Source organism: Primulina eburnea, chromosome 11, assembly GCF_022965805.1.
Source record: "Primulina eburnea isolate SZY01 chromosome 11, ASM2296580v1, whole genome shotgun sequence".
Taxonomy (NCBI): Eukaryota; Viridiplantae; Streptophyta; class Magnoliopsida; order Lamiales; family Gesneriaceae; genus Primulina; species Primulina eburnea.
Window position 1 is genome coordinate 35,415,724 of NC_133111.1, and position 27,921 is coordinate 35,443,644.

At 36.3% G+C, this 27,921-nt stretch overlaps 1 long non-coding RNA gene across 3 annotated transcripts; it reads right to left on the reverse strand.

Annotated features, from left to right (window-relative positions):
* Window positions 1–6,257: 6,257 nt before the first annotated feature.
* On the reverse strand, window positions 6,258–12,620 carry LOC140805275 (uncharacterized). 3 transcript variants are annotated; one of them, XR_012112303.1, is made up of 6 exons: window positions 12,124–12,620; window positions 11,249–12,049; window positions 10,462–10,534; window positions 9,231–9,299; window positions 7,130–9,144; window positions 6,259–6,532 (listed from the first exon to the last, which is right to left on the reverse strand). It is a non-coding gene; the product is annotated as an uncharacterized lncRNA (long non-coding RNA). The 3 variants fall into 3 exon arrangements; XR_012112301.1 differs by having other exon boundaries at window positions 6,258–6,532; window positions 11,249–12,620; XR_012112302.1 differs by having other exon boundaries at window positions 6,258–6,532; window positions 11,237–12,620.
* Between the last annotated feature and the right edge of the window lie 15,301 nt (window positions 12,621–27,921).

Sequence of the window (27,921 nt, forward strand, 5' to 3'; positions counted from 1 at the left end):
TATACATACTTAAAAAGCTTCACAGTTGAAAAAATTTTCAATGAATATTTTTACTAGTTCTCAACATTATGACCTTGTCAAGTACGCTACATTAAATGTGTACATTTAATGTTTCTTTGTTTTTTACGACTTTAGCTCTTTTAGCTTCTGAAAAGTTGATTGATTTTTTGACACTTTCGGAAAATTTCCTATCAACTGGGAGTTGGCATGATATTGTATCATAGTACATTAACTGATAGCATCGAACATCTTGAGTTGTAGTACCCGTCTCCATCTGCTAAAGTGACTGGTTGTTGCACGGTTAGAGTTGAACGGTAAGACTTGTGCACTTCACTAATAAATCAATCTAGTTAAAAGACATGATCTTCTGATAATGTTAATAGCTTGAACTTCTGATATAATGTTGAGCGGCTCGATTTGACCAATGACTAGAAACAAGTAAATACGTAGAAATGGAAGTTGGACCCCGAAACAACTTGATTTATTTTTCATTACCAAAACTTAGGGTAAAACATATTACAACAATTTTTTTTGGTGATGACAAAACCAAGCTGCAAGACTAAATACAATAATTATAGATTAATAGTTAAGAAAATAAGGCTTAAGGCAAAATAATGTTTTCTATTGAGATAATGAAAAACATTGTCACAATTTGTAGGAAATTAGAAGCCCTATTACACCTACAAAAGAAATGAAAAACCTATCTGCGTAGATTCGAACTGCCACGCCACCGCCACCATTGCTTCCACCACATCTTTCCTTCTAGCCTTTTCCTTTGTCTTCTCTTCTTCATACTTTGCCCTATCAGCTTTTCTCTTGTGTTCTTCAAGCTTCTTATATCTACTTCCCCATTTTATGCATCATCACGTCGCATATATTCAAGAATTTCTTGCAGCTGGCTACCAAAGGTAGTCTAAAAACAATCAAGTTGTGCGTCCATATGATTCATCACTTGAGTGATCTAGGCTGAAACTTTTGCACTAATATCAACGGCTTCAGTCTCATCTTTGTATGCTAAGCACTTAGATTCAGGAAGTGTTGCCCTAAAGCTTATATCCTTTTGTGCCTGAGATTTGAAATTGTCGAAAGCAACTATGTGGGAAAATTGCTTGATGTCAAAGCTTTTGACAACCTTAGAGATGGACTGAAGTTGATCCAAGAGCTCTTGAGGTCGTGAATCCTCTTCAAAGTTATATGGCTCAACTATTTGATTTCCATGGGATGTAGAAGGGCTAGCTTTGAACATGTTTTGAGGATTCGGCGAGTTTTCAAGAGGAGCGGAACCTGTCTGAATTATAATTTCCCCACCGGTTATACTGAAAAAGGAAATATCATTATGCATTATTTCCACGACATCGGAAGCTGAGTAGAAATTGGTGAGTCTGTAGCTTCAGAGACCGGACTGTGGCTGTGGCTCAACCAAAATTTTCAAGTTTTTTGGCCCTGGTTGGAACTGTTCATGATCAGTAATAAAATCATTGTGAATCACCAATTCTTAGCTAGTAAAATTGTCGGGAGAGATGATCTCATCCATTGTCATTCTTTTGATGGCTGTAGATGTGAGGGGTGATTCTATCTCTAATTCTACTTCACTGAAGACATTCTCCCTCAAGCATTGTGGAATCACGAGGCATCAGGGAAGAAAGGTCCAGATTGGTCGAAGTCAAATTGGGAAAATGAATTTATCACTTCATCAATAGAGATCAATGACATCTCTGGAAGTTCACCGTTCTGATTGTCTGTAGTTGGCGGAGGAGACTGAGGAGCAACATGAGTTTTCTAAGTAGCAGGAGATGGACGATATGGATCAGCAACCGATTCACTTGTGGGAATTGTAGACTCTGCTAGGATTGTAATTGAAGGTTGAGTATGCTCTTCCACCACTATCTCCTTAAAAACTTGAGTAGGATACTTTCTTTTCACCAACTTCAGTTTCTCTCAAGTCAAAAAAACTGATGAGTCTTATTCTTCTTATATGGACAATTCATACTGTGAAGACCCAAGAATTAGCTACACAAAACATGAAATGCAAAATTCAACCAAGCCTTTAAATCTCATTCAAGCCATGAATTAAATCTCATTCAAACCATGGATTCAAAGCTGAAATTTGAACAGTCCATAACAAACAGGCCATAAACATGGCTGTAATGGCCTTGAATGTCAGCCTATTCACCTCCTCTCCATGAGCCTATAAATACCCTGCATGATGACACAAAACATCCACAAACATTCTGAAAGTTTCAGCAGAAAGTTAGCCATATTTTCGAGCTCCCTAGTTGCTATTCCCAAGCATCGGTTCACCTCCGTCTTACCCACATTTTGTCCCAAATTCGAGCTAAAGTTGCTGCTTAGATTGCTACCACTATCCGAAATCTTCTAGCAACTTGTTTTGGGTTTGCAACAACCAAGTTTTGTACGAGTTCGAGCGAATTTCTTCCCACAAGTTCCTCACGTTTTTCATCCAAAGAAGATAAAAGTAAGTGGATTTTTGCCATACTTTTATGTACACTTACAAATCATAAGTGTGCTATTTGATATATATATATATATATATATATATATATATATATATATATATAATATATATATATATATATATATTGAAATACTTGTTCTACGTAAGTGTGTCCACATTTATTAAAAAAAATTATGTATGTTTTTGAAATTCGATTGGTATGATATATTAGTTTCTATTTGTTTCGAAAATCCTTGAACAACTTGTTGATATTAGTTATAATATTGAAAGCATGTTCGAAATATTTGAAATGTACTGTAATTATTCTAATTAGAAATGACAAGAAAATTCCAATATTTGATACGTTTTGTTTAAGGTCCTGATGCGGTGGGATATAATAATCGTTCATTTGGCCTCGCCCCTTAGAGGAGTAACATATATGAGACTGATTAGTAAACCATGAAAATGAGATGATTTTCAGTGTTATGTTTGTATCTTATTCATATTCGATTCAACATGCTTATGATTGAGATTACGATAATGTATTTGTATAATTATAACCTTGATATTTGTTATGCACGATCGACTCCAATTTACTGAGTATTTCTCAAATATTCATCTCTTATATTCTCACAATAGATAAGAACGAAGAACAAATCGAAGATAAAGAACAAAAATACTTTTGGGGATGGAGATGAAGCCTATCCATTCAAGATCAGTCTTGCTATTCTGTCTTTAGTTATATTATCATGTTTTACGCTTTCGCATTTCGTTTTATCGTATTGTAAAGACGATTATTGATTTATGTAATAGACTTGCTTTTGACTATTTGATGTACTACGTGGCTTGTTGTTATACGATTTTAAATTGTTAAACGACGCTGATGGTACGTCTCGGATTCAGGGCGTGACATTTAAGTGGTATCAGAGTTGTCAAGCTCATAATCCGGATGGGATTCTCCCGAAAAAAAATGAGATTTCACATATTGATGGAAAATCCTAATGTACTCCCCTCCGCAATGATTCAACGAACTATATTCATCAATCGAAGCCTTATTTTGGCAAAATTCCATCGTTTAAGCCTCCAAAATCGAGTTTTTGCCTTTTTGGTAATAATCATGAGGCCAATAACTTCTTATAGAAAACTCAAAATTCAATTCAATCAACGGTTATGTAATACTCCTGACTTAAGCTTGAAATCCATATAAAAATTTCTGAACTTTTTATTTTTTGAAATTTTCTCGAAAAATCCTACCAGGTGTCGAAATACTTTAAACTAGTCGTTAATGTTGTTATTCACCTTATTATATTGTTCTAAGCCTTTCCATTTGTTTTATTTCAAGAAATGACTTCAAGTTCTTCTATGCCTCGCACTCGAAACACGGCTCGCATGAGTGTTATACTCGTCCCTAACAAGGATACCATCATTAAGAACCTCCGAGAATCTCTCGCACGAGAACAAAAAAGACAATGGGAAATTGATTGCAACTTTACATACTCTGCAAGAAGAAACCATGAGTTTGAAGAACAGAAAGCTCATCTCAGGGCTCTCGTGGAACAGACTTCTTTTATAGCGGTCCAATGGCATCAGCATGATGCAGTGATCATTCAAGAGCTGCAAGATTCGGTGCAGCATCTGACTATGCATAACGAACACTTACAAAATCAGGTTCAGCAACTTCAGGATGCCCTTATTGACTTGGAACCAGGTAAAGAACCAATAGAAGAGCCGATGGAATACGAAGCAGTAGGAGATGGCGAGATTTTAGATGATTGAGGGTTTAGTGTCGTGACTATTTGTAATAAGGATTTATAATCCATTTGCTTTCTCATGAAATGTCAGCTTATGTATTGTTTGATCGTGGCAGGTACCATTCTAATCAATGAAAGGTCAGCTTATGTCTTGTTTGATTGTGGTGTCACTCATTCGTTCACATCTAAGAGGTTCACTAAGAAATTAAGGCTTATACCTGAGATACTTGTCGAACCCTTTAGAGTAGCCACTCCAACTAGTAAGACAATTGAAACACACAGCGTTCACAGAGATCTGTATCAATGAGCACCTATTTCAAGCTGAATTGATTCAACTAAACATGGTGGAGTTCGATGCCATTCTAGCCATGATAGTGGGTGCATAGGTTCACAGGGAGTTGAATTTTGAAGTATACTACACCACAGACATATCTAAAGTTTGAGCGAAATTTTCAAATTCACTCAACTTCTGTAATCGCACTTCAACTGGGTAATAATGTTTCCTGAATACCTCTCGAAACTGTTGCCATGTGATTGGTTCATCTGCTGTCATAGTTAATGAGACAGTCTCCCACCATTTGGATGTTCTTTCCTCTAAAAATGGTGTTACTACCTCCAACTTGAACTCGTTGGGAATCTCGAAAGCGGAGTTGGGTCTCGATATTTTTGAGCCAACTTTGGGCAACTTCGGGGTCCGAGTCTCCTTTGAATGTTTGCGATTCTTTCGTAGAGACTCATAGTGGTACTTGAACCCATGTGTCGGAGGTCCTGGTGGTGGCGGATTGCCATTAGCATTTGTGTTACCGAACCCTTGGATGGTAGTGATCACAATAGTTGTTATGGTCATTAAGTCAACTTGACATATGCCCAATCTTGGTGGTGGTGGCGGAGGTAGATCTCCTTCAATGTTATCTCATGTGTTGTTGCAATTTCCGTAGCATGTGTTGCAGTTGTTTCGTACCGGTCTTCCGTCCATGTCCTACAAATGTACAAGCTTCCAAGGTATTTGTTTGCTAATCATGAACTGAAATCAATCAATGATAAAACCAAATAAACTTTTATTGATTCAACCGAAAAGGGAAAACAATACAAATCCAAGTTTTAGGAAGCACAAAAGGAAAGAAAATTCATGAGAAATCAAATGGATTATAAATCCTTATTACAAATAGTCACGACACTAAACCCTCAATCATCTAAAATCTCGTCATCTCCTACTACTTCATCTTTCATCGGCTTTTTTGTTGGTTCTATCTCAGGTTCCAAGTCGATAAGAGTACCCAGAAGTTGTTGAAACTGATTTTGTAAATGTTCGTTATGCATAGTCAGATGCTGCACTGAATCTTGTAGCTCTTGAATGATCACTGCATCCTGCTGATGTCGTTGGACTGCTATAAAAGAGGTCTACTCCACGAGAGCCCTAAGATGAGCTTTTTGTTCCTCTAGCTCATGATTTTCTTCTTGCAGAGTATGTAAAGTTGCAATCAATTTCCCGTTGTCTTTCTGTTCTCGTGCGAGAGATGTTCGGAGGTCCTTAATGATGGATCCTTGTCAGGGACGGGTATAACACTCATGTGAGCCGTGGTCCAAGTGCGAGGCATAGAAGAACTTGAAGCCATTTCCTGAAATAAAACAAATGAAAATGCTTAGATCAATAGAATAAGGTGGATAGCAACATTAACGGATAGTTCAAAGTATTTTGACACCTGGTAGGATTTTTCGAGAAAATTTCGAAAAATAGAAAGTTCGGAAATTTTTATATGGAATTCAAGCTTAAACAGGAGTATTACATAACCGTTGACAGAATTGGATTTCGAGTTTTCTATAAGAAGTTATTGGCATCACGATTATTACCAAAAAAGGCAAAAACGCGATTTTGGAGGCTTAAACAATGGAATTTGGCCGAAATAAGGCTTCGGTCGATGAATATCGTTCGCTGGATCGTTTCGGAGAGGATTACATTAGGCTTTTCCATCAATATGTGAAATCGCACTTTTTTTTCGGGAGAATCTCAGCCGGATTATGAACCTCGCGGCTTTGATACCACTTAAATGTCACACACCTCGAACCCGAGACGTGACATCGGCGTCGTTTAACAATTTAAAATCGTATAACAACAAGCCACGTAGTACATCAAATAGTCAAAAGCTAGTCTATTACATAAATCAATAATCGTCTTTACAATACGATTAAAACGAAATGCGAAAGCGTAAAACATGATAATATAACTAAAGATGGAATAACAAGACTGATCTTGAATTGGATAGGCTTCATCTCCATCCCCAAAAGTATTTTTGTTCTTTATCTTCGATTTATTCTTCGTTCTTATCTAGGGTGGGAATGTAAAAGGTGAGTATTTGAGAAATACTCGGTAAATGGGGGTCGATAGTGCATAAAAAATATCGAGTTTATAATTATACGGATACATTATCATAATCCCAATCATAAGCATGTTGAATTGAATATGAACAAGATACAAATATAGTACTGAAAATCATCTATTTTTCATGGTTTACTGATCAGTATCCTATATGTTACTCCTCTAAGGAGCGAGGCCAAAAGAGCGGTTATTATATCTCACCGCATCAGGGCCTTCAACAAAACATATCAAATATCAGAATTTCATTTTCATTTTAATTCGAATAATTACATTACATTTCAAATATTTCAAACATGTTTTCAATATTATAACTAATATCAACAACAAATTGTTCAAGGATTTTCGAAACAAATAGAAAAGAATATATCATATCGATCGAATTTCAAGAACATACATAATTTATTTTTAAGCAAATGTAGACACACTTATGAAGAAAAAGTATTTCAATATATATATATATGTGTGTGTGTGTATATATATATATATATCAAATAGCACACTTATGAAATGCAAGTGTACATAAAAGTATGGAAAAAATCCACTTACTTTTCTCTTCTTTGGATGAAAAACATGAGGAACTTAAGGGAAGAAATCCGCTCAAACTCGTACAAAACTTGGTTGTAGCAAACCCAAAACAAGTTGCCAGAAGATTTCGGATAGTGGCAGCACTCTAAGCAGCAACTTTAGCTCGAATTTGGGACAAAATGTGGGTAATACGGAAGTGAACCGATGCTTGGGAATAGCAACTAGGGAGCTCGAAAATATGGCTAACTTCTGCTGAAACTTTCAGAATGTTTGTGGATGTTTTGTGTCATCATGCAGGGTATTTATAGGATCATGAAGAGGAGGTGAATAGGCTGACATTCAAGGCCATTACAGCCATGTTTATGGCCTCCTTAATGGCCTTAAACACCATTAAAATGTTTGTTATAGACTGTTCAAATTTCAGCTTTGAATCTATGGTTTGAATGAGATTTAATTCATGGCTTGAATGAGATTTAAAGGCTTGGTTGAATTTTGCATTTCGTGTTTTGTGTAGCTAATTCTTGGGTCTTCACACATACTCCTGCCTCTTGACCTTGACACTCATTGAAATGGACAATGTTTTTATTTCTAGCAGGCTAATGACTGCATCTTTTGCAGTAGGACTGTGGGCAACAAAGTTGTCCCTCTTTTTCTGGATGATGTGCTGCAGAGTACTTTCTCGTAGCTCCAGCTCAATGAATTCTTTCTGTTACAGATTTTGGAGATTAATCCAGTTTCAGCTCAAGTAAATATCCGATCTTCTAGCTCAGCAACAATCTTCATTTTTCTTTCCTTTTCGAGGAAACTGAAGTGAACAATGGTCAGATAATCCATCCATGTGTCGAACCGAATCATCTTTCTTTGGCGATTTTATAAAATCTTTGCATAGCCAAGTTGATGGCGCCTTGAGCATTTAAAATTTTCAGAGGATGGACAAACTTGTCATTATCCTTTGGGTCAATTGAGGGTAGGCTGGACTGAGTTGTCATATCTTGCTTTTCACAATTTTTACTTTACTTAACAAGCTACATGTTTGAACAGCTGAGATTGGGTTCATTCGGAGAGGCTCCCTGACATACTTTATCAGCTTGATCTTCTTCTTCTTAGGCTTTTCAGCCTTTTTTTTGTTCAGCGACTTTTCTTGTTGCGATGAACGCCTGATTCCAAAGGACTCTTTTCCTTAACGTCAGAGTCGGAATCTAATGAGATAATCAACTACCTTTTGGTTTCTGTGGCCGGTGTTTTAGCCGGCTTAACCTTCTTTTTCTTATCATCTTGCTCTTCCCCCTTTTCAATCTTTACAGCCAACTGTTCGACTCTGGTTGGCTCATTCTTCTTTCAGTAAGCTACAACAGCGATCCAGTTGATCAATTTGGCTGGGTGGAGCTCAGGAACATCCACAATAGTAACATCATGTTTTTCGCGTAGATAACATATGAGAAAAACATATCATGAGATTAAGATCCTCCCAAGACCATCGTAGAAAATGTGTTGAACATGATGTCTGACCAGTTTACGTTTATCTTAGAGGCAATCGTGGGCATCAAATACTTCTCAAGTGTCACTTTTTCAAATGCTTCAGTCTTTGCCAACAAACATTTGCTTACCAGATCAGCAAGAAGACAATACTCCACTTTGACGACTTTCTTCAAATAGGTCGGGTATGGCAGTGGCGCACCCGAGAGTTAGAACTTTTTCATTAAGTATGAAGAATTCGATTCCGAAAAATTGGAACGATTATCCATTCCGGATATGGGAAGATTGAAAGTCGGCGTTGGGAGATAGTGATATTCAGTCCTTGAATGGTGCAAAAAACAATCACATTCTGCATCTTGGCATTCTCAAAGAATTCATTGAGCACTGACTCGAAGACTTTGGTGAAGCAACCCAACAACTTGTGAAGCCCAGAGGTTTCCAGCATCTTGAACATGGTGACCAAAGACTTGTCTGTCATGGAAGAGTCATACTCGATGTGGATAGCCATGGTGTTGTTGTAGCTTTTCATTGTCGAATATTTGATAAAGGCTTGAGTTGATCTGCATAGGGGTTAGATAATAAGAGTACAAAAAGAGCAAATAGAGAACAAATTGTAAGTGTTCGGAAAGAAGAAAATGTGACTAACCATGAGTATGTATACAATCCGATTTGATAAACATGGCAATCAAAAAGTCTGTATGTCAGATGTTGAAATCTGCAAAGTAAAAAAAATGACTTTTAGCAGTCCATATATCTACTACAAGAAAAATGCTAAAAGATAATGAATTTTATCTGTTGTCTTTGTGGTCGAAAAAATGTTGTTGAAAGAAAGCATGTTAAAAGTCTGTACAAAGGCAACGGATAAAAACCGTTGTTTTTTTAGTCAAAGACAAAAGTTTTGCAGTGAATAAAAACTGTTGTCTTTTAAGCCAAAGACAACGGTTTTGAAACTAATAAAAATCGTTTTTTTTATCAACAACAAAAAAGCCTTAGAAGTGGTTGTAAACCTCTCCTAAAGTCCTTATTTTAATAATAAAAAAAATTAATATACAATTTATATTGTGTACACAATGCATGTAATAATAATAATAATAATAATAATAATAATAATATTAAATACACCTTTAATTAATAAATTTATAATTAATATCTCAATCTTCAAAATTCATGTGCATCATTGGCAAAACAAATATTATACACAAAAGCAAAATGTTTTCTCCACTCCTCTTGACTCAAGAAGAAAGCCATCAAACACAGGTATATAATCTTCAATATTCAGACACTCAGAATACCAACAATTTAGTTTCATCATATATAAATAAATATCTTTTATGCCATCTTTATGCCAGTGAATAACATTTCAAAATGCTTTTTAATTAACATCACTCAGGCTATTATTTAAGGCAATAACTTATATTAACAACACTGCACCAAAGTTTTCCTTACAACTAGGCTCTATAAAATAAAATACAAAGCAAAATCAAATTGTGGGAAGCAAATGGTTAAATGGAATTTTTTTTAAAAAGAACATTCAGGGAGCGAATGGCAAACTGAAGCCTGGTTGTGAGTTGTGCTTTAGAATATCAACTGCTTCTGTGCATTCCTCCATTTTGAATGCACAAAAGCATTACTACTCAACTGGAAATGGACATATCCGAGCATCTTAAAGTGATACACCTAATACTTGTCTAGAGAAAATATATGTCCTTCACTGTCATCACCAATAGGTAACTGCTGAGTTGAATGCATTGAACACCTAAACCTTAGCCATCACTCTAAGAACAAACTGACATCTCTATTTGAAATTAATATAAAGATTAGTGCATGGAGTTAAGGACAATTCTCAACAGGGCACCACTCTCGAGAGAAAAGCTCACCAACTATGACGTCACGCCTGCATTGTATTGTAGGCTTGTTTCATTGGCAATTTATCTCAACAAGGATATCACCCTGTGAAAGAAATCCACAAACCAATAGAGGGCATGGAATTAGTATAAATTATCAACCGAACCACCACTCCTCGAGAGAAAAGTTCATAAACTCCAACATTACACTATAATGAAACAACTTTCGATCTGATCCAATGTCATAACTCTAGCACCACAAACTTTGCATTTTACTTCAAAAATCTCGTAACAATTTTTAAAAGTGTGTTTAACATTGCTAATTCATCAAAAAGCCAAAATATCGATTTATTGAACCTAATAAACCAAAATCCTCAAAAACGTACAAGCTGAAATTTTCGAAAGTCCAATCATATAAATTCTTAAATTTTCGATGATTGTCCAATAATTCCAAAGTTACATTTTACATTTCAAACTCAATATAAACATCCCTATATCGATATTTGAGTAATGCCTTATCTTTGACCAAACCAGCAGAAGTAAAAACCCCAGCCTTTTTTCTTTTCCATTGCCACTACACCTAAACAGAGTACTTACAGATAGCATATTGTCAAACATTATCACATAAAAGAAACTTTATACATTAACATATAAAAAGAACAAAATCTAAGGACAAGGCCCTTCTAAATTAAGACTTTTAACAAAAACAGAAACTTCAAATACGCATATTAAAATAACAAGAAAAAAACTTCAAATACACATACGGTATTTTGCACTAAAAATAACTTTAAGGAAGCATGCAGCCTACCAAGCTCCATACCATATCTTTGGAAAGGCACATGTTAACAAGTGCTCGGTTCATGAATCATGATGCATCTTCAGTGATAAAATAGCATATCAGGGCTTAAATCCAGTATAATTCTTTCGTGCTTCACTGTGGTCATTATGTCAAACTCCATTATAAATCCTTCTGCTTGTCTTCTAAAGATTGAAAACCTTTATTGCAACAGGTTTACCTCAGGAAGAACCCCTTTATACACACTGTTACTTCCTCCTTTACTAATCAAATTTTCTGTATTTATCCATACAAACATAGAAAAGGTGAGCCCAAAATGCAAAAGACATTAAAAGAAGAAAAGGAACAACTTCTTGTTTTAAAAAAAGCTGCCTGAGGAGAATCCAGAGATGGATTTCTTAATAAAATCATGGCTGAAAACTTTGCAGGACGCTGAATTTTCATCAAGTATAAGTACTAAATCTTTCGGCAGCTCTTGCTGTTGTGCTAATTGGCACAGATATTGGTGAGGTAAGCCGTATGTTTATTACCCACTGCACTACTAACATTTCTCTTGCTACAAGTGTTGGTTGAGTTACTGAACTACCTGTTTGGAGCAGAGGCCAACCAGGTCTTTGTTTCATAAAATCCTTCACTGGCAAAGAAATTAAACTCAAAGAGCTTCTCCATAGTTTTGAAACAGATCTAACAATATCATCCTCTCTTCGATCATAACTAAGCCTGCTCGTTTCTGACATCTCAGATTATCCAAACTCAGACAGGTATCTTGGAATGTATGCCAGCATTTTTAAAAATAAAAACTTGGATTTGGATCGTGACCAGGACCTGGAGAACAACCACCATATGTTCAGATTCATGTTTGAATCCGAACTGAAATGCATTCCATTTTGAAGACAGACCTTCAAGGTGACTCGTGGAACACCTGCTGAACACAAATTTACCATGTGTATTGCCATAACTACTGTGCTCTGAGGCGGCCGTTTTGCGCAATATTTAGCAATTGAATTGCATCCCTTTAAAAAAGGAAAAAAAAAACAGAATACTTTTGACACAGAATTCACATGGAAAATTCAAAAAAAAAAACACACAGAGAAACCTGATACAGAATCACCACACAATCTGAAGAATTATAAAAAGGTGGAAAGAAACATCAAAATATGGAGTCAGTGTCCGGATTTTTGCTTTATCCTCCAAAACAAGTTATCAATATCCAATAAAATGAAATAATGATACAAAAAAAAATGTGAATCGGGTCTCAAATCCTTCTATTCATGGCTTAGATCGAAGCTGCGTGTCGTGTGCTATGAGTCACGGTGGTCGCCGGTTCCCGGAAATTAAGTGAACTCGATTTCAAAAAATGTTCATAACCAACAAATGTCTGGCTTTTATTCGGGAAATTCAGGGGAAAAGGGTGTCTAAGCTGACTTATTTAAAAAAAAAAATCATAACTCAATTTACATAAATGTCTTTATGTTTAAACATAAATAAATCATTAAATTTGATTTAGAAACATTATCGAGGTATTCATTCCCATTTCAGTCGACTCTAAATCTCTTTTTGGTCGGCTCGTCCTCAAGACAAATTGTCTATCACATTTATTTCGATTTATTAAAATTAGTCCATTTACTTGAAAAAAAAATAAGTCGACCAAAATTTTGGTCGACTCTATCAAGATCACTAGTCTTGGTCGGTCGACCCAAGACCAAAATTTTGGTCTTGGTCGACCACTTCCAATTGCTTCCAAGCAATTGCTTGGGATTGGGTCGACCCAAGCAATTGCTTGGTGATCTTGGTCAACCCACGCTTGGGTTGGTCGATCCAATGGATCAATCCTTGTTTGGTCGACGAGGGTGATTTGTGGATCGATCCATGTTAATATTTAAGTACCATTATCAGATTTTGGTTAGTCATTTCTTCGATTGAGTTTGTGTCGATCTCTAGGTCGACCCATGTTTATTTTGGGTCGACCATTTTTCTAGCACATGAATTGACGAATAATTAAACAATTTTGATCAATGTTGCTCGACAATAGTAGATGTTTTAATTTATTGATTAATATATGAATCACATAATTTCACATGTATGTTTTATAATGTTACATGTTTTGACATATAAATCACAATTTCACAAGTATGTTACATGTTTTAACATATGAACAATTTCACAATTATGTTACATGTTTGAATATATAAATCACAATTACATAATCACAAGTATGTTCTATAATGTTATATGTTTTAACTTATTATGTTACATGTTTTGGCATATAAATCACAATTTCACAACTATGTTACATGTTTTAACATATGAATCACAATTTCAATTGAATTACATGTTTTATCATAAAAATCACAATTACATGTTTTAACATATGGATAATAATTTCACAACTATATTGAATGTTTTAACATATGAATCACAATTTCTTTACATAATATTACATGATTTAACATATGAAACACATATTTAACTTGGGTCGACTAAGTACCGTTTATGTACCAACTTGGGTCGACCCAAAGTTCCAGTCTTTTGAGTAGACCCATGTTGATTTAGTGTCGAGCTTTTTCTAACACATGAATTGACAGATATTATACAATTTTGACCAATGTTATTCGACAATCGTAGATGTTTAATCCATTAATTGATTAACATATGAATCACATAATTTCACATGTATGTTTTATAATGTTACATGTTTTAACATACCATGTTAAATATTTTGACATATGAATCACAATTTCACAAGTATGTTACATGTTTTAACATATGAATCCCAAATTCACAATTATGTAACATGTTTGAATATATAAATCACAATTACATAATCACAAGTATGTTCTATAATGTTATATGTTTTAACTTATTAGTTACATGTTTTGACATATAAATCACAATTTCACTACTATGTTACATGTTTTAACAGATGAATCACAATTTCATGACATAATATTACATGATTTAACATATGAAACACATATTTAACTTGGGTCAACAAAGTAACATTTATGTACCAACTTGGGTCGACCTAAAGTTACAGCCTTTTGAGTAGACCCAAAATTCCAGTCTTTTTGGTCGACCCAAAATTTTATTGGTCGACCAAGAAGAACTCTTCTTGGTGGACCCAAATTTTGTTCGTCGACCAAGAAGAAATTTTTTCTTGGTGGACCAATAACACCAAGAAGAAATTTCTTTTTGGTGGACCATTTGTCGACCAAGAAAAATCTTCTTGGTTGACCAACTTAATCTTAATCGATCAATTTTTTCTGGGTGAAAAGATAGATGGCTCGTAAATTTTAATTGCGGAATAATTAATTGATTAAGTTAAAATTTAATTACGGTTAATATAATATCAGGAGTCAACTCATTGTTTCTTAAAAAAAAATCATAATTCTTGTTTTTTAAATATTTTCTCTCTCTCTTAGTTTTTAAATTGGCCCCTTTGATCCTCACAGAAAGTTAATAGAAACTTTTAAAAAAAATCGATTTCTTTAAATAAAAAATAAATAAGCTAAAAGACAATTATTTTTGTAAAAGTTGTTTTTGATTTAAAAAAAAATAATCAAAGAATGATTTTTACTAAAATTATTGTTAAGAAGTAAAATACAACCATTTTTGGTATAAAACTATGAGTGGGTCTCATGTGAGATCGTCTCACGGATCCTAATCTGTGATACGGGTCAACTCTACCTATATTCACAATAAAAAATAATACTCTTAGCATAAAAAATAATATTTTTTTCATGAATAACACAAATAATAGATCCGCCTCACAAATACGATTCTTGAGAGCATCTCACACAAGTTTTTGTCTAAAACTATTGTCTTTTAAATATTATGTATTCAATATTTTCTTGTTGTTATGTAAATATAAATAAAAACAATTTAAAAGCGGATAATAATCGGTAGACAAATAAACGAAATTAAAATAATTTGAAATTTGAAAATTTAAACAAATTGGACTGTTTAAAAAGATTATTTTTTTCATAGAGAAACGATCAACACATGTGATGAAGTCAAGTTTCCACAAACTCTAGTTGGAGCAGTTAGAATTGTGTATCAGCTTGACATTTTGTTTCATCAGGTTGAATTTAATTATTCATGTATTTACACATTGATTTAAATATATTACGCCAAGAATATCACGAAAGTAAGAAAACCTGGCGTCGGGTAGTGGCTCATTGAAGATGTCAGCGGCTTATTGACTTGTGAAGATGTACTTTAGTCGGATGTTCTTCTTCATTACATGGTCTCGGATAAAGTGTTGTCTAATACAAATATATTTGGTACAAAAATTCAAGACAATATTTTAGGTGATTGTTATGACAATTGAAGTATCACAAAAGATCGGGGATTCAATGGTTTGAACATCATAGTCTATTAGTTGTTATTGAATCCATAATAATTGTGCACAACAAATTTTATGCGGCTAGATACTCAGCTTCATCTGTTGATGTAGTAATTGAAGTTTGCTTCTTGCTCAACCTATATATCAGTATGTCTCCAAAAAATTGACATGATCTACTAATGTTTTTCCTATAGATCTTGCAACAAGCATAATCTGCATTTGAATAAACAATAAGGTTAAAACTTGAATATTTGGAATATCGAATACCCACACAAAAAGTACCTTAAGATATTTAAGAATGCATTTAGTTGTAGTATAATGAATTGTTTAGGATTAGATTGAAAGCTTGCTAAAAAACAAACATCAAACATTATGTCTGGCCTGCAAGTGGTCATATATAACAGTGAAATAATTAATCTGTATATTGTTATGTCCACTGAAATTCCTCTTTCATCCTTGTCTAATTTCATTTATGAGCTCATAGCAGTGGCATCAATTGAGAAATTCTCTATGACAAATTTCTTTAATAGTTCTTTGGTGTACTTGGTCTAGTGGATGAAAATGCGAGTATCTAATTACTTAATTTGCAAACTAAGAAAGAAAGTAAGTTTTCTCATTATGCTCATTTCGAACTTTTCATGTATCAACTTGGAGAAGCGTGATCAACATAGATTTGTACTAATAAAGCATGATCACACTTAGTAAACATGAAAAAGATTTTATTAAAACAACAAAGTTTTGGAACATTTCATGTTCGCAATCTTGATTTTGATGTTAAAAAAATTGGCTATTTGTTTCTAATGAGCTTACCTAAGTGCGCAGAAACTGAAACTGATCAGGTTTTGAACTGATCAGTTATCACGCTTAAACTGAAGCTATCGAGATGCAAACTGAAAGTGTCAACTGATTGATCGAACTGAAACAGTACAACTGAAGTATCAAGAGCAGTTCAACTGATTGTTCAGTTGATAGGTGGTTCAGCAGAAGACCTTCAGAAGCCCGACTAGCTGATGAAGTGTTCTACTGATGAAGAGCCCAACTGACCAGTTCAACTGAATCAGTGAAATCAGTTCAGCTGACAAGTCCACTGATTTCACCTCACCAGTTCAAGATCAGTTCAAAACATTAGTTAGCAACGAATCAGTTTGCAGATACGACAAGCTTAATCCAGCTGTGCACAAAGGTACAAAAGCTATTGTACGATCAAGGTACAATAAGAGACGTTGCAGTGGCGCTTAAATCCAATTGTTACAGATATCTATTTGTGGGAACTAATTCAAACTGCAACGGATTCTTTCACTGAATCTCACTGTACGTTCAGCCAAACGCCTATAAATAGAAGCCGAAGTTTAGTGAAGACAACGATGAGAGTTGACGAGTGAAAAGATAAAATACAGAGAGGGCACGCATAATGCTTATCAGCTTTCAAGAAGCAATCAGTCTAGAGGAAACACTTCAAAGTGTTATAAGATTAGTTTTAGAAGCATATTTCCATCAGTGTGTGTGAACACTTTCGGGTATTTTTCAAAGATCAGTTCTCACACACACACACCACCCAAATACCGTCTTGCACAATGACGAAAAACTTGTGTATGTAGTCTTTAACACACAGACGTTAAACAAGTGTTGGCTGGAAGGTGATGCCTTCAGTCTATACTACGAGTTCAGTTAGGCAGTGGGTAAGTCCTAAGCTGGGAGGGTTATTACAAGTGCTGTAATTAATCAAAATCTTCTAGTGGATCCTACTCGAGGTGGTAGAAGGGATGATGTAGGAGCAGTTGAAGTTTCCGAACATCCATAAACATATCTTGTGTACTCTAACTGTTAACCCCTAGCTTTAAACTGACTTGATCAGTTCGAGTATATATATCAGTTTAGTTCTCACTATAACTGAACTGATACATGTGAGAACTGATCCCCCTTATCTTCAGTTAATTAGTTACACAAGATTAAAAGCTTTAACCAATCAGTTTCCTTAACGAAGAATTACTTCGAGTATTTTTCCGCTTGATTTAATTTCAAACTCGATCTAATTCAACGGTGTAAATATTCTTAGAACACGAGCTATTGCAGCTCATCATGTTTTCAGAGGATTTTCCTGATCCAAAATTTCATGTTCGCAATCTTGATTTTGATGTTAACAAAACCTGTTATTTTGTTTCTAATGAATTTACCTAAGTGCGCAGAAAGCTATTGTAGTGACCCGTTCCAGGATCACCTACTAAGCAAGAACTTAAGCATGCACTTTACTTAATAACAGTAATCAGAGATAACAGCGGAAAAAGTCGACAACTATAATTATACAACCCAATCGAATCAAAACAATACCGAAAACTAACCCAACCAGCTACTCAACGTCCTCCTCCTGCTCCTCCTGAGCTGTCCAACCTGAGGCCTGCCCCGCGGGAATGGGGTGTCCAAGAATAAACAAAACCGAGGACGTGAGCGATAAGAACGCCCAGTACAAAAGTATGAGTATACAGACCTATATGAAATGCACATGCTATGATCATGATACCGGGGTAGTCAAGAAACAGGAGTCACAAAAGGATCTCAACAATGCTCAGTCTAGAGGCGCCAAGTGGATAGTGCCGCGCGGTCCAACCTCTGGGTCACTGCATCCACTACAAGACAGACGTGGACCTAAAATGTCCCGGACCACCGAAGCCCTCCCGACCCGTCGGCCACTGTGTACTCTCGGTGTCCATGCGTCCACAAGACAGGGCTGAGCGGCCCCAAGATATAGCTTATCTCGAAAGAGATACAGCTCAACAGTAAAGGCTATCTCGAAGAAGATACGGCTCAACATGAAATGCAACGTGCAGTAATAAACGTGACATAATAGCATGCATCATATGACATATATCAATGCACCACATAATCATGCAACACATATATGAATGTATACTCAACCAGGATATCTCGGATAGTACTTTCGTACCTCTATCACAGCAAGCCTAGCCTTACGCAACACCGCTAATCAGGTCTAGAACAAGCCTACGCATCAAAAGCATACCCAATGAACAATACTACCATGCTCGGCTAGCAAAACCAGTACTCCCTATTACTACCAAAGGTTTAGGGTTTACCTTCGTCCGTCGACAGCCCTTTGATGTCGATTGCCTCGAAACTCCGGCGCTGCTATGCTACCAATCCCGGCAGCTCTTGGCTATCGCTCGAACAACAACTAGCCCTAGAATCCTTCCAAAACTCTCAAAGAGGAGACTTAACTTAAGGAATGGCAAGTCACAAATGAGAAATCCGAGCACTATTTATAGGCCATGTTCGGATCGTCCGAACCCTCTTCGGAACGTCCGAACTCTTACGTGTCCATTGGCTCTTGACAGCTCATGATCGGATCCTCCGATCATACACTTCGGACCGTCCGAACATGCACGTGTCCAGCTGCTCTTGACACCTCATGATCGGATCCACCGAACTCACTTCGGACCTTCCGAACTCCCACGTGTCGATCAACTCTTGACACCTAATGATCGGATCCACCGAACTCACTTCGGACCTTCCGAACTCTTCGGTGCTTCTGAACCATCTTCGGTCCGTCCGATCATGACTCGGTCAAAATTACACATTAAACCTTCTTAATCACCATTAATCCGTTAATTACCCAATTTGGAATTCGGGCTACTACATTCTCCCCCCCTTAAAAACGATTTCGTCCTCGAAATCAAGGCAAGAGAATGAACAAAACGAAAATAACAACATCATTACCCTCAAAATCTAAAGGACAACCCATCACTAGACGCTTAGCTAACCCCGAATGACCCATCGGAGTAGAAACAGAAAGAATGACGTCTAGAGAAACATGCGGTAACTTATGACGCTTAACAAATCGTCCTGGTCACCCCAACGACCTACACTTCCCTGACTACTCTCATCACCAAAGTGGTCAGCCATTGCTACAACATAGAATGGGGAAACTAGTAAATTGGTCAACGAAAATCCCAAAACAGAATCTATATCCCAAAATCGTATGCATGCTCTGATACCATAAATGTAGTGACCCGTTCCAGGATCACCTACTAAGCAAGAACTTAAGCATGCACTTTACTTAATAACAGTAATCAGAGATAACAGCGGAAAAAGTCGACAACTATAATTATACAACCCAATCGAATCAAAACAATACCGAAAACTAACCCAACCAGCTACTCAACGTCCTCCTCCTGCTCCTCCTGAGCTGTCCAACCTGAGGCCTGCCCCGCGGGAATGGGGTGTCCAAGAATAAACAAAACCGAGGACGTGAGCGATAAGAACGCCCAGTACAAAAGTATGAGTATACAGACCTATATGAAATGCACATGCTATGATCATGATACCGGGGTAGTCAAGAAACAGGAGTCACAAAAGGATCTCAACAATGCTCAGTCTAGAGGCGCCAAGTGGATAGTGCCGCGCGGTCCAACCTCTGGGTCACTGCATCCACTACAAGACAGACGTGGACCTAAAATGTCCCGGACCACCGAAGCCCTCCCGACCCGTCGGCCACTGTGTACTCTCGGTGTCCATGCGTCCACAAGACAGGGCTGAGCGGCCCCAAGATATAGCTTATCTCGAAAGAGATACAGCTCAACAGTAAAGGCTATCTCGAAGAAGATACGGCTCAACATGAAATGCAACGTGCAGTAATAAACGTGACATAATAGCATGCATCATATGACATATATCAATGCACCACATAATCATGCAACACATATATGAATGTATACTCAACCAGGATATCTCGGATAGTACTTTCGTACCTCTATCACAGCAAGCCTAGCCTTACGCAACACCGCTAATCAGGTCTAGAACAAGCCTACGCATCAAAAGCATACCCAATGAACAATACTACCATGCTCGGCTAGCAAAACCAGTACTCCCTATTACTACCAAAGGTTTAGGGTTTACCTTCGTCCGTCGACAGCCCTTTGATGTCGATTGCCTCGAAACTCCGGCGCTGCTATGCTACCAATCCCGGCAGCTCTTGGCTATCGCTCGAACAACAACTAGCCCTAGAATCCTTCCAAAACTCTCAAAGAGGAGACTTAACTTAAGGAATGGCAAGTCACAAATGAGAAATCCGAGCACTATTTATAGGCCATGTTCGGATCGTCCGAACCCTCTTCGGAACGTCCGAACTCTTACGTGTCCATTGGCTCTTGACAGCTCATGATCGGATCCTCCGATCATACACTTCGGACCGTCCGAACATGCACGTGTCCAGCTGCTCTTGACACCTCATGATCGGATCCACCGAACTCACTTCGGACCTTCCGAACTCCCACGTGTCGATCAACTCTTGACACCTAATGATCGGATCCACCGAACTCACTTCGGACCTTCCGAACTCTTCGGTGCTTCTGAACCATCTTCGGTCCGTCCGATCATGACTCGGTCAAAATTACACATTAAACCTTCTTAATCACCATTAATCCGTTAATTACCCAATTTGGAATTCGGGCTACTACAGCTATCGAGCCTAAACTGAAGATATCAAGACGAAAACTGAAAGCGCCAACTGATTGCCCAAACTGAACAAGTTCAACTGATATATCGAAGACCAGTTCAACTGGTTGTTCAGCTGATTTGTAGTTCAGCAGAAGACCTTCAGAAAGCCGGAAAGCTTATGAAGAGCTCAACTGATGAAGAACCCACCTGACCAATTCAACTGAAGCTGTGAAATCAGTTCAGCTGACGAGCCAACTGATTTCACCAAACCAGTTCTAGACAGTTCAACTGACCAGTTCAGGACATCAGTTAGGAGCCAACAAGTTTCTAGAACATGAAAAGCTTATCTAAGTGGAATCCAGCTGTGCACAACGATATAAAGGCAATTGTCCAGTCAAAGGACAATAATGAACGTTGCAGCAGAGATTAAATTCAAGACGTTCCAGAATGGCTGTCAGAAAGGACAAGACAAAAATATCGAGGAACATATTCAAATTGCAATAGACATATTTGATGAGTCTGGAAGAACGATTACGAAGCCTCTATAAATACAAGATCAAGACCATCAACAAAAAGCGTGTGAAGATCAGAAAACAAGAGAAAAATATGGTATGCCATCAGCTTAATCTAGAAGAAAAATTCTCAGAGTGTGAGAACAATTTCGTGTTGTATTCATAAGATTAGTTCTCACACACCATCACTCACATATACAGAAAATTGAGCGTATTAAAAAGTTGAGTGAGTCTTGCACAAAAACGTTAAACTTATGTATGTAGTCTTTAGCACATAAACGTTAAACAAGTGTTGGCTGAAAGGTGCTGCCATCAGTTTAGGCTAGGAGTTCAGTTAGGCAGTAGCAAAGTCCTAAGTTGAGTGGGTTTGTACAAGGTGTTGTATAAATCAAAGTCTTCTAGTGAAACCTAACCGAGGTGATAGAAGGGGTGACGTAGAAGCATTTGAAGTCTCCGAACATCCATAAACATATCTTGTGTACTTAACTGTTTAACTATTGTTTTCAAATTGATTTGATCAGTTCGAGCTGATATCAATTCAGTTCTCACCATAACTGAACTGATACAAGCAAGAACTGATCTCCTTCATTTCAATTATTCAGTTCACACAAGGTAAAAGGCTTTCAAATTAATCAGCTTTCTTAACAAAAGATTATTTCTAGTATTTTCCGCTTTGTTTAAAACCAAAATCGATCACATTCATCAATGTTTACATTCTTAGAACACGAGCTATTGCAGCTCATTGAGAATATTGTGTTTGAAGCATCCTCGCAAGTGTCATAACAGATTCATCAATTGGTATCAGAGCTAGTTGTTCCAAGAAGAACATTTAAAAACTGATATTTTAAATTTGTTTCAAAATGTTATTTAAAATGGTTTTCAAAATCCTCTTAAAAATTTTATATGAGTTTACCGTGAGAAGAAATAAGATTTTTGGATCTGCAACTAACGTTGTAGCTACTTCTCTCGACTCCGTATTTTGTTTTTTTAGCAACTTGCAGGGTTTTGAGTCCAAACTGGTAGCAGAATAGCTAAATTGATCAGTGGGCAAGATTTCAGTTGCCAGCCTACCAGTTCAGCTGATCAACAGACGAAACCCAACTATGCTAAAATGTTGGATGATTAGGAGCTTAATCATCAGCAGTATACCACCGCTTCATTGCCATATCAAATCAAAGTAGATGATCAATGCGGTTCAACATCAGTTGTGTCCAGTTTGAGTCAACTAGACCAGTTAGACATCACAGAGATCAAGTCCAAGGCAAATTAGTTGCTCTTCTCGCAAAGAAACTAAAGATCGATGCAGCATTTCAAACATTCAAGGCAACTAGTTGTTGGTATATCCAGTTCTATTATGTATAAAATGACTTATATTTGATGTTGTTTAAAATTTCTAGTATCACCACACATGCAATAAATTTTCTCCCCTTATTGGGGGTATCAATGATCATGACAATAGTGTATAAACTAATGTGAACTCTCATGCAATTGTAACAATGCACGAAGGCACAATAACTTGATTTAAACCGATTTTTCGCAATTGTTCACATCGTTAGCCGACCAATTCCGATTTTTTTACAAATTGACATATTAAATTTTTTAAAATATCCCCCCCAAACTTAAAACATGCATTGTCCTCAATGTATAAAAATATAAAAAATAGGACAACACATACCCGCGACGACAAGCGTCAGAACTCGTCGCTTTCATCGTCTTCTTCTTCCATGTGGTTCTGTTCAACTCCGAACTTTCATCTGCGCTCCTACATAAATTGATATTATCCTAGTTTGTTTGACTTGAAAACATGCAAATTGAGTCAATAAAGTAAAAATTTAAATAAAATTGAAATCTAACAATAAAGAGAGGAAAAAAATAAATTTTTTGGGTTGCCTCCCACACAAATATTTGTTTAAAGTCGTTAGCCTGAATATCCCCTTATATTCAAGGTGGAACGTGCGTGGTCGTGGTGTCACCCCCTGCCATACCACGACTGTCTCCTTCATTATTTCCATCCATCGTTGTTATGAGTTCAACTCCTTTGATATCATCAATGATCCATCTCATAGCATGAATGTACTCAAGTAACCCACGTGCTACTCCGATTTTTCTCCTTCACTTCCAATGATAATAACCAAGTTAGGATGTGCATGAATTATTTACATAGTATCATTTTATACTTTCGGGCTTGAATTGAGTGTAGGAGAAATAGTATAATGATTGAACATTTTAAATACAACTTGCTCTTCATCAACCTAAACGTCAATTCTTTATTTTCCAAATCAATTAATGTCCTACTACGAACGTCCTAATATTAAAGGTGCTTCACAACCAAAAAAAATAGCTGCTGAAGGCACGAGCTGTTGAAGGCACGAGCTGCTGGTGGTGGTGGAAATGGAGGGGGCAGCCATGAGGGAGTGATTAGGTTTAGGGTTAGATAATGGAGTGTTTAGGTTAATATAATTATATACTAATGGGCCAATAATAATAATTAAAGGACTTAAAAGGGTTTTAGGCCCGTTAAGCAATAAACAATTTCTTCAAGCCCAATAACACTCCCGAATAATATTTTGTTTAGGTATGTTTTTGAAAATATTGCTCGAACCCTCAAAAAGTCCTCTGATTCAATAAATTTTACGTACCAGTTAAAAATATGACTCGACGAGTATAAATACTCTACCAAGTCCCATTTTCAAAAATCACGCTTAAATACACCATATAATAAATAATTAAAACTAACTATCTAATAAAAACATTTTTTCTTAATTATCCTCGATCTTCGTTCCTCGTTCGAGCGCGAAAACTATTAAAAGCCCTCACATTCGCCGTGACTGAACAAATACTATCTAAAGAGGTGCCAGCTGTACAGCCTACCCTAATTTCAATTGCTCAACCAAATGAAGAATCAACTGAGCAACCAGCTCAAGAAAAATCTACTATTTCAGCTGATCAACCACCTGAAGAACCTACAGACTCTACTGCTGTTTCAAATTCTTCTTCTCCACAGCCTCAACAGGAAGCTATACCAGAGAATACATCAGAAATGGTTGATATAGTAACTGAAGCAACTGGCGGGGCACTAGTGAACTTCAATCAAGAGAACAGGGAGTAAGAACCAGAAACCTCTGAAGCCATGTCTCCTGGTATACCAGAAGAAATTGAACATTTATTTGAAGAAATTCAGGCTATTCAGACCAACCTCGTCGGTATAATGATCTCCATTTCTGATATAAAATCAACCTAGTTTTCGCACACAATGAGGTTCGACTCTATAAAGGAAAATACCATGGGAAGACAGAATCAAATCCAAAAAGAATTAACTTCACTATTTTTCCAAATGGAAGAACTTCGGAAAGACAGAGTGTCAGCTGAAACTCATTTCCAAACTCAAGCCTTGGTTACAAGACGTCTTGATTTTCTGGAAAGCACAGTCTCCAAAAGAATTGATTTACCGCAAGATATCCTGATGAATGTAGTTTCAAATCTCTCCTCAGAAGTGCGGATCTTATCCAAAAAAGTTGATGAGTTTGACAAAAAGGGGGAAGAACAAGAACAATGAAAAGATCAGCCTGAGCAATCTTCTAAGTTGATCAAGAAGAAATAGAAGATTACTTGATAGATTATTTTTAAAGATAATTTCATTCAGTTTAGAAAATTATTTATTCTTTTATTCTTTGTACGAATCTGTACATTGAAAGAGTTATTTTGTCTACAATAAGTTCAGCTGATCAGTTTCAGTTCTTACTTTCTAAGTTTTGTCAAACATCTAAAAGGAGAAATTGTTGGAAACTAAATTTCGGATGTTTGACAAACTGTGCGTCTAACTGATCTAGAAAAATGATAGAAACAGATCTAAAAATGTCTAAACTATCAGTTGCCTAGTAACTAAAGATTAATAAGCAGATTTTCTAAGGCAATTGAACCAGTAACTGAACTATGCAGACAACTGACTGATCAGTTGGAACTGATCAGTTACTACAAACAGTTGTGAGCTTATCAACTTCATTCAATCAGTTGATCCCTCAGCTGTACACGTCATCAGTTAAGGAAAGAGACATTCAACCGACAAAAGCTGACTGCTACAAGTAGTGGGATAGCAGCATTTCAGAAAAACTACAGTGTACGACTGTCAGAAGAATGTTGACGTGGCATGCAACAGATAGAAAGGTTCAAATTGTATTTAATATTACCGTTGGAGGGAAGCCTATAAAAAGCAGAGAAGAGCAACTGAAGAACAACTTTCGAAACCTTAATCTCTTGAACTCTGAACAACTATCTATTTAGTTACTCATTTGGAATCCCTGCAGACATCAAAGCTCACACTTATTGTACACATTCCTAGCTTTCAGGCTATACTTCGAGCTTTCAACACAAACTGTAATACTCGATCTTGAAGAGATCAGTTGTGTTAAGATTATTTTCAGTCATATTGAGTTCTGTAAACAAGTTTGTAACTAGGAATTTCAGTTTGGCATTGTAAAGTTCAAAACTGAAGTGGGTCTGTACAACCATTTGTATCGATCAAAGTCTTTTAGTGTATATCATATCCTTGAGATAGAAGGGGTGATGTAAGAGTGTTTGAAATCTCCGAACATTCATAAAATCTTGTGTCTTCCTATTTAAGTTATTATTCCTATCTATCAGTCAGTTTATTTCCACACATTATTTGTACCGATTGATATTGACTTACAAGATTCTCGAGTATCAGTTTATCACTAAACTGAATCATCAGTCGAAAAGTTACTGAAAATTGTAAGTGTTTATTCAACCCCTCCCCATTCTAAACGATTTTTCATCTTTAACCGATCCTATCAAAACCGAATTTTTGCAATTATTCACATCTTTAGCCGACCAATTCCTATTTTTTCACATATTGACACATTAAATTTTTTAAAATATCCCCCAACTTAAAACATACATTGTCCTCGATGTATAGAAAAATAAAAAATAGGACAACACATACCTGCGACGACAAGCGTCAGAACTCGTCACTTTCATCATCATCTTCTTCCATGTGGATCAGTTCAACTCCAAACTTTCATCTTGCGCTCATACATAAATTTATATTATCCTAGTTTGGTTGACTTGAAAACATGTAATTGAGTAAATAAAGTAAAAAGTTAAATAAAATTGAAAATTTAACAATAAAGAGAGGAAAAAAAATAAAAAATTTAGGTTGCCTCCCACACAACTATTTGTTTAAAGTCGTTAGCCTGAATATCCCTTTATATTCAAGGTGGAACATGTGGGGTCAATGTGTCGCCTCCTGTCATATCACGACTGTCTCCTTCATTATTTCCATCCATCCTTGTTATGAGTTCAACTCCTTTGATATCATCAATGATCCATCTCATAGCATGAATGTACTCAAGTAACCCACGTGCTACTCCGATTTTTCTCCTTCGCTTCCAATGATAATAACCAAGTTAGGGATATGCATGAATTATTTAGCATAGTATCATTTAATACTTTCGGGCTTGAATTTAGTGTAGGAAAAATAGTATAATGGTTTAACATTTTAAATACAACTTGCTCCTCATCAACCTAAATGCCACTTCTTTCTTTTCCACATCAATTAATGTCCTACTAGTTGCCAAGAATGGACGTCCTAATATTAAAGGTGCTTCACAACATCATCCATCTCAAGAATCACAAAATCAAGATGACAAATAAATTTATCCACCTTGATCAACACATTTTCCACTACATCCTTAGGGTATTTAATTGATTTGTCAGCAAGTTTAAAGGACATCATGGTGTGTTTAATTTCTTTTATACCCAATTTAATGGCAAGTGAATAAGACATCAAATTTATACAAGAACTCAGATCACATAAAGACTTATCACATGAAATATTTCCAATAACACAGAGTATAGATATACTCTCTGGATCATGTAGTTTTGGTGGGAGTTTGTTTTGGATCACAGCCGAGCATTTCTCATTCAGCGTCACCATCCCCAAGCCAGTATAATTCTTCTTGTGTGCTAAATTTCCATCAAGAACATAGCACTATTAAGCATTTGAGCTAAGGTATCTGCAAAGAATCTTTTTATATTGAAATTCATAATTCAATTGCATAAATATATGGCGAAACGGAAGTCTATAAATATCAACAAAAAAATTAAAATCATCTTCCTTATCTTTCTTACCTTTATACTCTTGCTTGGAGTGGACTCACATTGGCCAAGTATGGTTATGACCTTCTCCTCTGTTAATTTTTCTTCATCATGTTTTATAAAAATAGAATTGACCTTTCTATTTTTTTTTTTTTGCATTATCAAGCATTTTTATAGTGGTTTTTGATGTAATTTGACTCTTTATCTGATTAACGCTCATGTTGGTCACTTTTATCTCAAGACTACTGAAGCCTATTCTCTGTCATCTCCATTATCTT